Source organism: Schistocerca cancellata, chromosome 7, assembly GCF_023864275.1.
Source record: "Schistocerca cancellata isolate TAMUIC-IGC-003103 chromosome 7, iqSchCanc2.1, whole genome shotgun sequence".
Classification (NCBI taxonomy): Eukaryota; Metazoa; Arthropoda; class Insecta; order Orthoptera; family Acrididae; genus Schistocerca; species Schistocerca cancellata.
Genome location: NC_064632.1, coordinates 743,611 through 756,709, shown reverse-complemented (window position 1 = coordinate 756,709; position 13,099 = coordinate 743,611). Strand labels below are relative to the sequence as shown.

The 13,099-nt window shown below is 41.5% G+C and overlaps 1 pseudogene; it reads right to left on the bottom strand.

Moving 5' to 3' along the window:
- Positions 1–858: 858 nt before the first annotated feature.
- On the bottom strand, positions 859–976 carry LOC126093560 (5S ribosomal RNA; annotated as a pseudogene).
- Positions 977–13,099: the final 12,123 nt, after the last annotated feature.

Genomic DNA, 13,099 nt, shown 5'->3' with positions numbered 1-13,099 from the left:
AGAAACAAGGGCACAATCGGGAGTGGACACATCCATGGCAACCGCGGCGTCAGCTAGGTTAGCATCGGCCACGCGGCGCGCGGGTGCGGGGGGGGCTGTACCTAAGACCGTAGCGGCGACAGAGGCAAAGCTGGCCCCACTGAAACCGTCTTCAATCGGCAGCTGAGCAGGCCGTTTACGTTTCGGACAGTCTCGCTGGTAATGACCGACGCCACTGCAAAATGAACAAGTTTGAGGCTGTCCACTATAAGTCACAAACGCACGGTGGCCGTTAACCAGAATAAAGGACGGAATGTGTTGTCTGACAACCATTTTCACACTTCGCACACCGTTTCCGACTCGAAACAAATATGCGGAGGACCACTTTTCCTTAATCACTGACAAAACGGTACCGTACGGACGCAAATAACGTGAAATAGTATCATTCCGTATTTCAAAGGGCAAGTTAAAGATGCGAATTTGCCTAACGCCAAAGCCGGCGTGTGACACAGTCACATTACTAATTTTACCGTCAAGATGTCGAAATTTACGCACACCGTCATGGACAGACACAACAGTATCACACATATCAGGAGATCTCAATTTCAAAAACACCGAATTAAGGAACGTATCAAACTGTATGCCAAGAACGTCATCGTGCCTTAACATCAAGTCCTCTAATATCCAACGGTGAATTTCAAAAGCCGATGGTTTATCAACGGATCGATCAAACTCGCATTGTACGTTATTCTGTCTTTCCTCACTATCATCGTATATCATTTCCATTACTTACAGTCAGGTATAAACACAAGCCACGAGGCAGAGGAAGCAGACGACACACGAGGCGCCGCCGGCCAAGTCGCACACGGAAGTACTGCTCGCTCGGCACCGAGGTGTTGCCAGGCGGGCAGCCAGCCAAGTACTAACCGGGCCCGATGTTGCTTAACTTCGGTGATCGGACAAGAACCGGTGTATTCAACATGGTATGGCCATTGGCGTCCTTATGCTGTAGCCGCACCACACAAGAAGCATTCGCCTCTTCTCGCAACACACGCAATCGCCGCTATCCGTGGCACATTTGACGCAAAGCAGGTCCTTCCACCTCGAAGGCGGCGCGGAGTGCGCGCTCGGCTCGGCGTCTCAGAGGCGACTGCCGAACGTAGGTGCGGCGCACAACACAGCTGCTCGGTGCACCGCCTGTCATTCGTTTGGTGCGTGTGGCCTCCGACACTCGCTGGCGATGCGCCTTGTTCCTGTTATCCGGCGCGGGGCTTGCGCGCGGCCGGGCGGCGGGGGGAATGCGCGGGGTGTGGCAGTGTCCTGCTGGACCGACGGAGGCTTTCTCACCTGGCTGACACACGCCGCGCTTCCAGGTATTTGCGTAATTCGCGCGGTCCATTCGCGCCTGTCCCCCCTTCCGTCCCGACTTGTCCCGACTTTACTCGACTGCCGCTCGCTGCCGCTCGGGTCGCGATCCATATGACAGCACAAGCGCAAGAGACGTCTGCGGGAGGCGGCGAGACGACAAAAGAATAAATTTATGATTACAAATCGAATTTGGAGATGTACGCCGCTGCAGAACGATAGGCGCTACCGTATTTCGGAGCATACCGCCCGATTCGTACTGTTTTGTCGTTTTCAAAGACTTCCTGGCAAACTTGGTTGCCACATTCTCCTTCAAACTGAGTTAATTACTGCAGTTAATTACCTTACGGCCGTTTCAAATGCTTAAGGAAGTCTCTTTGTCACAACAGAAAATTGCTATGGAAAGAGGGCTGGCAGGAGTTGCGACTAAAAAGCGAAAAATGAAGACAGCCAGAGTTCCCAGGCGCTCACACTTCCGAGTACTAACGATGTTGTTTCACTTCCGTGATCGGACGAGAACGGAAGATTTTCTTTCTTTTTCTTTTTTTTTGTTTATTTACTTTGTGGAATTTAGCACTGCTACAAAACAGTAGGCACTGACTTGTTTCAGAAAGGTCATTTTTAAAACAACATGAAAAACCAAAATTCCAAAAGTATCAAACACAAAAAAATGCTTACCGAAAAAAGAATATGTATCGTGCTAGGCACCGTCCTCCCGGCCTGTGGTGCAACTGATGTCCCTCTCTCCAAAAATGTACTCAATGGGACCATAATGTTCCAACCACACACAAGTTGACCTGCTGTGAGGAAAAAACGAGTTAGTACATTCCAAACATGAAGAAGGTCATTTTAAAATCAACATGAAGAACCAAAATTCCAAAAGTATCAAACACAAAAAAAATGCTTACCGAAAAAAGAAAATGTATCGTGCTGGGCACCGTCCTCCCGCCCTGTGGTGCAACTGATGTCCCTCTCTCCAAAAATGTACTCAATGGTACCGTAATGTTGCAACCACACACAAGTTGACCTGCTGTGAGGAAAAAACGAGTTAGTACATTCCAAAAATGAAGAAGGTCATTTTAAAATCAACATGAAGAACCAAAATTCCAAGAGTATCAAACACAAAAAAATGCTTACCGAAAAAAGAAAATGTATCGTGCTAGGCACCGTCCTCCCGCCCTGTGGTGCAACTGATGTCCCTCTCTCCAAAAATGTACTCAATGGGACCGTAATGTTGCAACCACACACAAGTTGACCTGCTGTGAGGAAAAAACGAGTTAGTACATTCCAAACATGAAGAAGGTCATTTTAAAATCAACATGAAGAACCAAAATTCCAAAAGTATCAAACACAAAAAAATGCTTACCGAAAAAAGAAAATGTATCGTGCTAGGCACCGTCCTCCCGCCCTGTGGTGCAACTGATGTCCCTCTCTCCAAAAATGTACTCAATGGGACCGTTATGTTGCAACCACACACAAGTTGACCTGCTGTGAGGAAAAAACGAGTTAGTACATTCCAAACATGAAGAAGGTCATTTTAAAATAAACATGAAGAACCAAAATTCCAAAAGTATCAAACACATAAAAGTGCTTACCGAAGAAAGAAAATGTATCGTGCTAGGCACCGTCCTCCCGCCCTGTGGTGCAACTGATGTCCCTCTCTCCAAAAATGTACTCACTGAGACCGTAATGTTGCAACAACACAAAAGTTGACCTGCTGTGAGGAAAAAACGAGTTAGTACATTCCAAATATGAAGAAGGTCATTTTAAAATCAACATGAAGAACCAAAATTCCAAGAGTATCAAACACAAAGAAATGCTTACCGAAGAAAGAAAATGTATCGTGCTAGGCACCGTCCTCCCGGCCTGTGGTGCAACTGATGTCCATCTCACCAAAAATGTACTCAATGGGACCATAATGTTGCAACAACACACAAGTTGACCTGCTGTGAGGAAAAAACGAGTTAGTACATTCCAAACATGAAGAAGGTCATTTTAAAATCAACATGAAGAACCAAAATTCCGAAAGTATCAAACACAAAAAAATGCTTACCGAAGAAAGAAAATGTATCGTGCTAGGCACCAATCTCCCGCCCTGTGGCGCAACTGATGTCCCTCTCTCAAAATATGTACTCAATGGGACCATAATGTTGCAACCACACACAAGTTGACCTGCTGTGAGGAAAAAACGAGTTAGTACATTCCAAACATGAAGAAGGTCATCTTAAAATAAACACAAAGAACCAAAATTCCAAAAGTATCAAACACAAAAAAATGCTTACCGAAGAAAGAAAATGTATCGTGCAAGGCACTGTCCTTCCGCCCTGTGGTGCAACTGATGTCCCTCTCTCCAAAAATGTACTCAATGGGACCGTAATGTTGCAACCACACACAAGTTGACCTGCTGTGAGGAAAAAACGAGTTAGTACATTCCAAACATGAAGAAGGTCATTTTAAAATCAACATGAAGAACCAAAATTCCAAAAGTATCAAATACATAAAAATGCTTACCGAAGAAAGAAAATGTATCGTGCTAGGCACCCTCCTCCCGCCCTGTGGTGCAACTGATGTCCCTCTCTCCAAAAATGTACTCAATGGGACCATAATGTTGCAACCACACACAAGTTGACCTGCTGTGAGGAAAAAACGAGTTAGTACATTCCAAACATGAAGAAGGTCATTTTAAAATCAACATGAAGAACCAAATTCCAAAAGTATCAAGTACAAAAAAATGCTTATCGAAGAAAGAAAATGTAAAACGCTCCACACCCTCCTCCCGCCCTGTGGTGCAACTGATGTCCCTCTCTCCAAAAATGTACTCAATGGGACCATAATGTTGCAACCGCACACAAGTTGACCTGCTGTGAGGAAAAAACGAGTTAGAACATTCCAAACATGAAGAAGGTCATTTTAAAATAAACATGAATAACCAAAATTCCAAAAGTATCAAACACATAAAAGTGCTTACCGAAGAAAGAAAATGTATCGTGCTAGGCACCGTCCTCCCGCCCTGTGGTGCAACTGATGTCCCTCTCTCCAAAAATGTACCTAATGGGACCATAATGTTGCAACCACACACAAGTTGACCTGCTTTGAGGAAAAAACGAGTTAGTACATTCCAAACATGAAGAAGGTCATTTTAAAATCAACATGAAGAACCAAAATTCCAAAAGTATCAAACACAAAAAAATGCTTGCCGAAGAAAGAAAATGTATCGTTCTAGGCCCGTCCGCCCACCCTGTGGTGCAACTGATGTCCCTCTCGACAAAAATGTACTCAATGGGACCATAATGTTGCAACCACACTCAAGTTGACCTGCTGTGTGGAAAAAAACGAGTTCGTACATTCCAAACATGAAGAAGGTCATTTTAAAATAAACATGAAGAACCAAAATTCCAAAAGTATCAAACACAAAAAAATGCTTACCGAAAAATAAAATGTATCGTGCTAGGCACCGACCTCCCGCTCTGTGGTGCAACTGATGTCCCTCTCTCCAAAAATGTACTCAATGGGACCATAATGTTGCAACCACACACAAGTTGACCTGCTTTGAGGAAAAAACGAGTTAGTACATTCCAACCATGAAGAAGGTCATTTTAAAATAAACATGAAGAACCAAAATTCCAAAAGTATCAAACACATAAAAGTGCTTACCGAAGAAAGAAAATGTATCGTGCTAGGCACCGTCCTCCCGCCCTGTGGTGCAACTGATGTCCCTCTCTCCAAAAATGTACTCAATGGGACCATAATGTTGCAACCACACACATGTTGACCTGCTTTGAAGAAAAAACGAGTTAGTACATTCCAAACATGAAGAAAGTCAATTTAAAATAAACTTGAAGAACGAAAATTCCAAAAGTATCAAACACAAAGAAATGCTTACCGAAGAAAGAGAATGTATCGTGCTAGGCACCATCCTCCGCCCTGTGGTGCAACTGATGTCCCTCTCTCAAAATATGTACTCAATGGGACCATAATGTTGCAACCACACACAAATTGACCTGCTGTGAGGAAAAAGGAGTTAGTACATTCCAAACATGAAGAAGGTCATCTTAAAATAAACACAAAGAACCAAACTTTCAAAAGTATCAAACACAAAAAAATGCTTACCGAAGAAAGAAAATGTATCGTGCAAGGCACTGTCCTTCTGCCCTGTGGTGCAACTGATGTCCCTCTCTCCAAAAATGTACTCAATGGGACCATAATGTTGCAACCACACACAAGTTGACCTGCTGTGAGGAAAAAATGAGTTAGTACATTCCAAACACGAAGAAGGTCATTTTATAATCAACATGAAGAACCAAAATTCCAAAAGTATCAAGTTCAAAAAAATGCTTATCGAAGAAAGAAAATGTATAATGCTCCACACCCTCCTCCCGCCCTGTGGTGCAACTGATGTCCCTCTCTCCAAAAATGTACTCAATGGGACCATAATGTTGCAACCACACACAAGTTGACCTGCTGTGTGGAAAAAAACGAGTTAGTACATTCCAAACATGAAGATGGTCATTTTAAAATAAACATGAAGAACCAAAATTCCAAAAGTATCAAACACAAAAAAATGCTTACCGAAAAAAGAAAATGTATCGTGCTAGGCACCGTCATCCCGCCCTGTGGTGCAACTGATGTCCCTCTCTCCAAAAATGTACTCAATGGGACCGTAATGTTGCAACCACATACAAGTTGACCTGCTTTGAGGAAAAAACGAGTTAGTACATTCCAAACATGAAGAAGGTCATTTTAAAATCAACATGAAGAATCAAAATTCCAAAAGTATCAAACACAAAAAAATGCTTACCTAAGAAAGAAAATGTATCGTGCTAGGCACCGTCCTCCCGCCCTGTGGTGCAACTGATGTCCCTCTCTCCAAAAATGTACTCAATGGAACCATAATGTTGCAACCACACACAAGTTGATCCTGCTGTGAGGAAAAAACGAGTTAGTACATTCCAAACATGAAGAAGGTCATTTTAAAATCAAAATGAAGGACCAAAATTCCAAAAGTTACAAACACAAAAAAATGCTTTGCGAAGATAGAAAATGTATCGTGCTAGGCACCGTCCTCCCGCCCTGTGGTGCAACAGATGTCCCTCTCTCATAAAATGTACTCAATGGGACCATAATGTTTCAACCACACATAAGTTTACCTGCAGTGAGGAAAAAACGAATTAGTACATTCCAAACATGAAGAAGGTCATTTTAAAATAAACATGAAGAACCAAAATTCCAAAAGCATCAAACAAAAAATAATGCTTACCGAAGAAAGAAAATGTATAACGCTCCGCACCCTCTTCCCGCCCTGTGGCAACTGATGTCCCTCTCTCCAAAAATGTACTCAATGGGACCATATTGTTGCAACCACACACACGTTGACCTGCTGTGAGGAAAAAACGAGTTAATACATTTCAAACATGGAGAAGGTCATTTTAAAATCAACATGAAGAACCAAAATTCCAAAAGTATCAAACACAAAAAAATGCTTACCGAAGAAAGAAAATGTATCGTGCTAGGCACCGTCCTGCCGCCCTGTGGTGCAACTGATGTCCCTCTTTCCAAAAATGTACTCAATGGGACCGTAATGTTGCAACCACACACAAGTTGACCTGCTGTGAGGAAAAAACGAGTTAGTACATTCCAAACATGAAGAAGGTCATTTTAAAATCAACAAGAAAAACCAAAATTCCAAAAGTATCAAACACAAAAAAATTCTTACCGAAGAAAGAAAATGTATCGTGCTAGAAACCGTCCTCCCGCCCTGTGGTGCAACTGATGTCCCTCTCTCCAAAAATGTACTCAATGGGACCATAATGTTGCAACCACACACAAGTTGACCAGCTGTGAGGAAAAAACGAGTTAGTACATTCCAAACATGAAGAAGGTCATTTTAAAATCAACATGAAGAACCAAAATTCCAAAAGTATCAAACACAAAAAAATGCTTACTGAAGAAAGAAAATGTATCGTGCTAGGCACCGTCCTCCCGGCCTGTGGTGCAACTGATGTCCCTCTCTCCAAAAATGTACTCAATGGGACCATAATGTTGCAACCACACACAAGTTGAACTGCTGTGCGGAAAAAACGAGTTAGTACATTCCAAACATGAAGAAGGTTATTTTAAAATAAACACGAAGAACCAAAATTCCAAAAGTATCAAACACAAAAAAATGCTTACCGAAGAAAGAAAACGTATCGTGCTAGGCACCGTCCTCCCGCCCTGTGGTGCAACTGAAGTCCCTCTCTACAAAAATGTACTCAATGGGACCATAATGTTGCAACCACACACAAGTTTACCTGCTGTGAGGAAAAAACGAATTAGTACATTCCAAACATGAAGAAGGTCATTTTAAAATATACATGAAGAACCAAAATTCCAAAAGAATCAAACAAACAAAAATGCTTACCGAAGAAAGAAAATGTATAACGCTATACACCCTCCTCCCGCTCTGTGGCAACTGATGTCCCTCTCTCCAAAAATGTACTCAATGTGACCATAATGTTGCAACCAAACACACGTTGACCTGCTGTGAGGAAAAAAAGAGTCAATACGTTTCAAACATTGAGAAGGTCATATTAAAATCAACATGAAGAACCAAAATTCCAAAAGTATCAAACACAAAAAATTGCTTACCGAAGAAAGAAAATGTATCGTGCTAGGCGCACCGTCCTGCCGCCCTGTGGTGCAACTGATGTCCCTCTCTCATAAAATGTACTCAATGGGACCATAATGTTTCAACTGCACACAAGTTTACATGCTGTGAGGAAAAAACGAATTAGTACTTTCCAAACATGAAGAAGGTCATTTTAAAATAAACATGAAAAACCAAAATTCCAAAAGTATCAAACAAAAAAAAAGAAATGCTTACCGAAGAAAGAAAATGTATAATGCTCCGCACCGTCCTCCCGCCATGTGGCAACTGATGTCCCTCTCTCCAAAAATGTACTCAATGGGACCATAATGTTGCAACCACACACACGTTGATCTGCTGTGAGGAAAAAACGAGTTAATACGTTTCAAACATGGAGAAGGTCATTTTAAAATCAACATGAAAAACCAAAATTCCGAAAGTATCAAACACAAAAAAATGCTTACCGAAGAAAGAAAATGTATCGTGCTAGGCACCGTCCTCCCGCCCTGTGGTGCAACTGATGTCCCTCTCTCCAAAAATGTACTCAATGGGACCGTAATGTTGCAACCACACACTAGTTGACCTGCTGTGAGAAAAAAACGAGTTAGTACATTCCAAACATGAAGAAGGTCATTTTAAAATCAACATGAAGAAACAAGATTCCAAAAGTATCAAACAATAAAAAATGCTTATCGAAGAAAGAAAATGTATAACGCTCCACACCCTCCTCCCGCCCTGTGGTGCAACTGATGTCCCTCTCTCCAAAAATGTACTCAATGGGACCATAATGTTGCAACAACACACAAGTTGACCTGCTGTGAGGAAAAAACGAGTTAGTACATTCCAAACATGAAGAAGGTCATTTTAAAATCAACATGAAGAACCAAAATTCCGAAAGTATCAAACACAAAAAAATGCTTACCGAAGAAAGAAAATGTATCGTGCTAGGCACCAATCTCCCGCCCTGTGGCGCAACTGATGTCCCTCTCTCAAAATATGTACTCAATGGGACCATAATGTTGCAACCACACACAAGTTGACCTGCTGTGAGGAAAAAACGAGTTAGTACATTCCAAACATGAAGAAGGTCATCTTAAAATAAACACAAAGAACCAAAATTCCAAAAGTATCAAACACAAAAAAATGCTTACCGAAGAAAGAAAATGTATCGTGCAAGGCACTGTCCTTCCGCCCTGTGGTGCAACTGATGTCCCTCTCTCCAAAAATGTACTCAATGGGACCGTAATGTTGCAACCACACACAAGTTGACCTGCTGTGAGGAAAAAACGAGTTAGTACATTCCAAACATGAAGAAGGTCATTTTAAAATCAACATGAAGAACCAAAATTCCAAAAGTATCAAATACATAAAAATGCTTACCGAAGAAAGAAAATGTATCGTGCTAGGCACCCTCCTCCCGCCCTGTGGTGCAACTGATGTCCCTCTCTCCAAAAATGTACTCAATGGGACCATAATGTTGCAACCACACACAAGTTGACCTGCTGTGAGGAAAAAACGAGTTAGTACATTCCAAACATGAAGAAGGTCATTTTAAAATCAACATGAAGAACCAAATTCCAAAAGTATCAAGTACAAAAAAATGCTTATCGAAGAAAGAAAATCTAAAACGCTCCACACCCTCCTCCCGCCCTGTGGTGCAACTGATGTCCCTCTCTCCAAAAATGTACTCAATGGGACCATAATGTTGCAACCGCACACAAGTTGACCTGCTGTGAGGAAAAAACGAGTTAGAACATTCCAAACATGAAGAAGGTCATTTTAAAATAAACATGAATAACCAAAATTCCAAAAGTATCAAACACATAAAAGTGCTTACCGAAGAAAGAAAAAGTATCGTGCTAGGCACCGTCCGCCCGCCCTGTGGTGCAACTGATGTCCCTCTCTCCAAAAATGTACCTAATGGGACCATAATGTTGCAACCACACACAAGTTGACCTGCTTTGAGGAAAAAACGAGTTAGTACATTCCAAACATGAAGAAGGTCATTTTAAAATCAACATGAAGAACCAAAATTCCAAAAGTATCAAACACAAAAAAATGCTTGCCGAAGAAAGAAAATGTATCGTTCTAGGCCCGTCCGCCCACCCTGTGGTGCAACTGATGTCCCTCTCGACAAAAATGTACTCAATGGGACCATAATGTTGCAACCACACTCAAGTTGACCTGCTGTGTGGAAAAAAACGAGTTCGTACATTCCAAACATGAAGAAGGTCATTTTAAAATAAACATGAAGAACCAAAATTCCAAAAGTATCAAACACAAAAAAATGCTTACCGAAAAATGAAAATGTATCGTGCTAGGCACCGACCTCCCGCTCTGTGGTGCAACTGATGTCCCTCTCTCCAAAAATGTACTCAATGGGACCATAATGTTGCAACCACACACAAGTTGACCTGCTTTGAGGAAAAAACGAGTTAGTACATTCCAACCATGAAGAAGGTCATTTTAAAATAAACATGAAGAACCAAAATTCCAAAAGTATCAAACACATAAAAGTGCTTACCGAAGAAAGAAAATGTATCGTGCTAGGCACCGTCCTCCCGCCCTGTGGTGCAACTGATGTCCCTCTCTCCAAAAATGTACTCAATGGGACCATAATGTTGCAACCACACACATGTTGACCTGCTTTGAAGAAAAAACGAGTTAGTACATTCCAAACATGAAGAAAGCCAATTTAAAATAAACTTGAAGAACGAAAATTCCAAAAGTATCAAACACAAAGAAATGCTTACCGAAGAAAGAGAATGTATCGTGCTAGGCACCATCCTCCGCCCTGTGGTGCAACTGATGTCCCTCTCTCAAAATATGTACTCAATGGGACCATAATGTTGCAACCACACACAAATTGACCTGCTGTGAGGAAAAAGGAGTTAGTACATTCCAAACATGAAGAAGGTCATCTTAAAATAAACACAAAGAACCAAACTTTCAAAAGTATCAAACACAAAAAAATGCTTACCGAAGAAAGAAAATGTATCGTGCAAGGCACTGTCCTTCTGCCCTGTGGTGCAACTGATGTCCCTCTCTCCAAAAATGTACTCAATGGGACCATAATGTTGCAACCACACACAAGTTGACCTGCTGTGAGGAAAAAATGAGTTAGTACATTCCAAACACGAAGAAGGTCATTTTATAATCAACATGAAGAACCAAAATTCCAAAAGTATCAAGTTCAAAAAAATGCTTATCGAAGAAAGAAAATGTATAATGCTCCACACCCTCCTCCCGCCCTGTGGTGCAACTGATGTCCCTCTCTCCAAAAATGTACTCAATGGGACCATAATGTTGCAACCACACACAAGTTGACCTGCTGTGTGGAAAAAAACGAGTTAGTACATTCCAAACATGAAGATGGTCATTTTAAAATAAACATGAAGAACCAAAATTCCAAAAGTATCAAACACAAAAAAATGCTTACCGAAAAAAGAAAATGTATCGTGCTAGGCACCGTCATCCCGCCCTGTGGTGCAACTGATGTCCCTCTCTCCAAAAATGTACTCAATGGGACCGTAATGTTGCAACCACATACAAGTTGACCTGCTTTGAGGAAAAAACGAGTTAGTACATTCCAAACATGAAGAAGGTCATTTTAAAATCAACATGAAGAATCAAAATTCCAAAAGTATCAAACACAAAAAAATGCTTACCTAAGAAAGAAAATGTATCGTGCTAGGCACCGTCCTCCCGCCCTGTGGTGCAACTGATGTCCCTCTCTCCAAAAATGTACTCAATGGAACCATAATGTTGCAACCACACACAAGTTGATCCTGCTGTGAGGAAAAAACGAGTTAGTACATTCCAAACATGAAGAAGGTCATTTTAAAATCAAAATGAAGGACCAAAATTCCAAAAGTTACAAACACAAAAAAATGCTTTGCGAAGATAGAAAATGTATCGTGCTAGGCACCGTCCTCCCGCCCTGTGGTGCAACAGATGTCCCTCTCTCATAAAATGTACTCAATGGGACCATAATGTTTCAACCACACATAAGTTTACCTGCAGTGAGGAAAAAACGAATTAGTACATTCCAAACATGAAGAAGGTCATTTTAAAATAAACATGAAGAACCAAAATTCCAAAAGCATCAAACAAAAAATAATGCTTACCGAAGAAAGAAAATGTATAACGCTCCGCACCCTCTTCCCGCCCTGTGGCAACTGATGTCCCTCTCTCCAAAAATGTACTCAATGGGACCATATTGTTGCAACCACACACACGTTGACCTGCTGTGAGGAAAAAACGAGTTAATACATTTCAAACATGGAGAAGGTCATTTTAAAATCAACATGAAGAACCAAAATTCCAAAAGTATCAAACACAAAAAAATGCTTACCGAAGAAAGAAAATGTATCGTGCTAGGCACCGTCCTGCCGCCCTGTGGTGCATCTGATGTCCCTCTTTCCAAAAATGTACTCAATGGGACCGTAATGTTGCAACCACACACAAGTTGACCTGCTGTGAGGAAAAAACGAGTTAGTACATTCCTAACATGAAGAAGGTCATTTTAAAATCAACAAGAAAAACCAAAATTCCAAAAGTATCAAACACAAAAAAATTCTTACCGAAGAAAGAAAATGTATCGTGCTAGAAACCGTCCTCCCGCCCTGTGGTGCAACTGATGTCCCTCTCTCCAAAAATGTACTCAATGGGACCATAATGTTGCAACCACACACAAGTTGACCAGCTGTGAGGAAAAAACGAGTTAGTACATTCCAAACATGAAGAAGGTCATTTTAAAATCAACATGAAGAACCAAAATTCCAAAAGTATCAAACACAAAAAAATGCTTACTGAAGAAAGAAAATGTATCGTGCTAGGCACCGTCCTCCCGGCCTGTGGTGCAACTGATGTCCCTCTCTCCAAAAATGTACTCAATGGGACCATAATGTTGCAACCACACACAAGTTGAACTGCTGTGCGGAAAAAACGAGTTAGTACATTCCAAACATGAAGAAGGTTATTTTAAAATAAACACGAAGAACCAAAATTCCAAAAGTATCAAACACAAAAAAATGCTTACCGAAGAAAGAAAACGTATCGTGCTAGGCACCGTCCTCCCGCCCTGTGGTGCAACTGAAGTCCCTCTCTACAAAAATGTACTCAATGGGA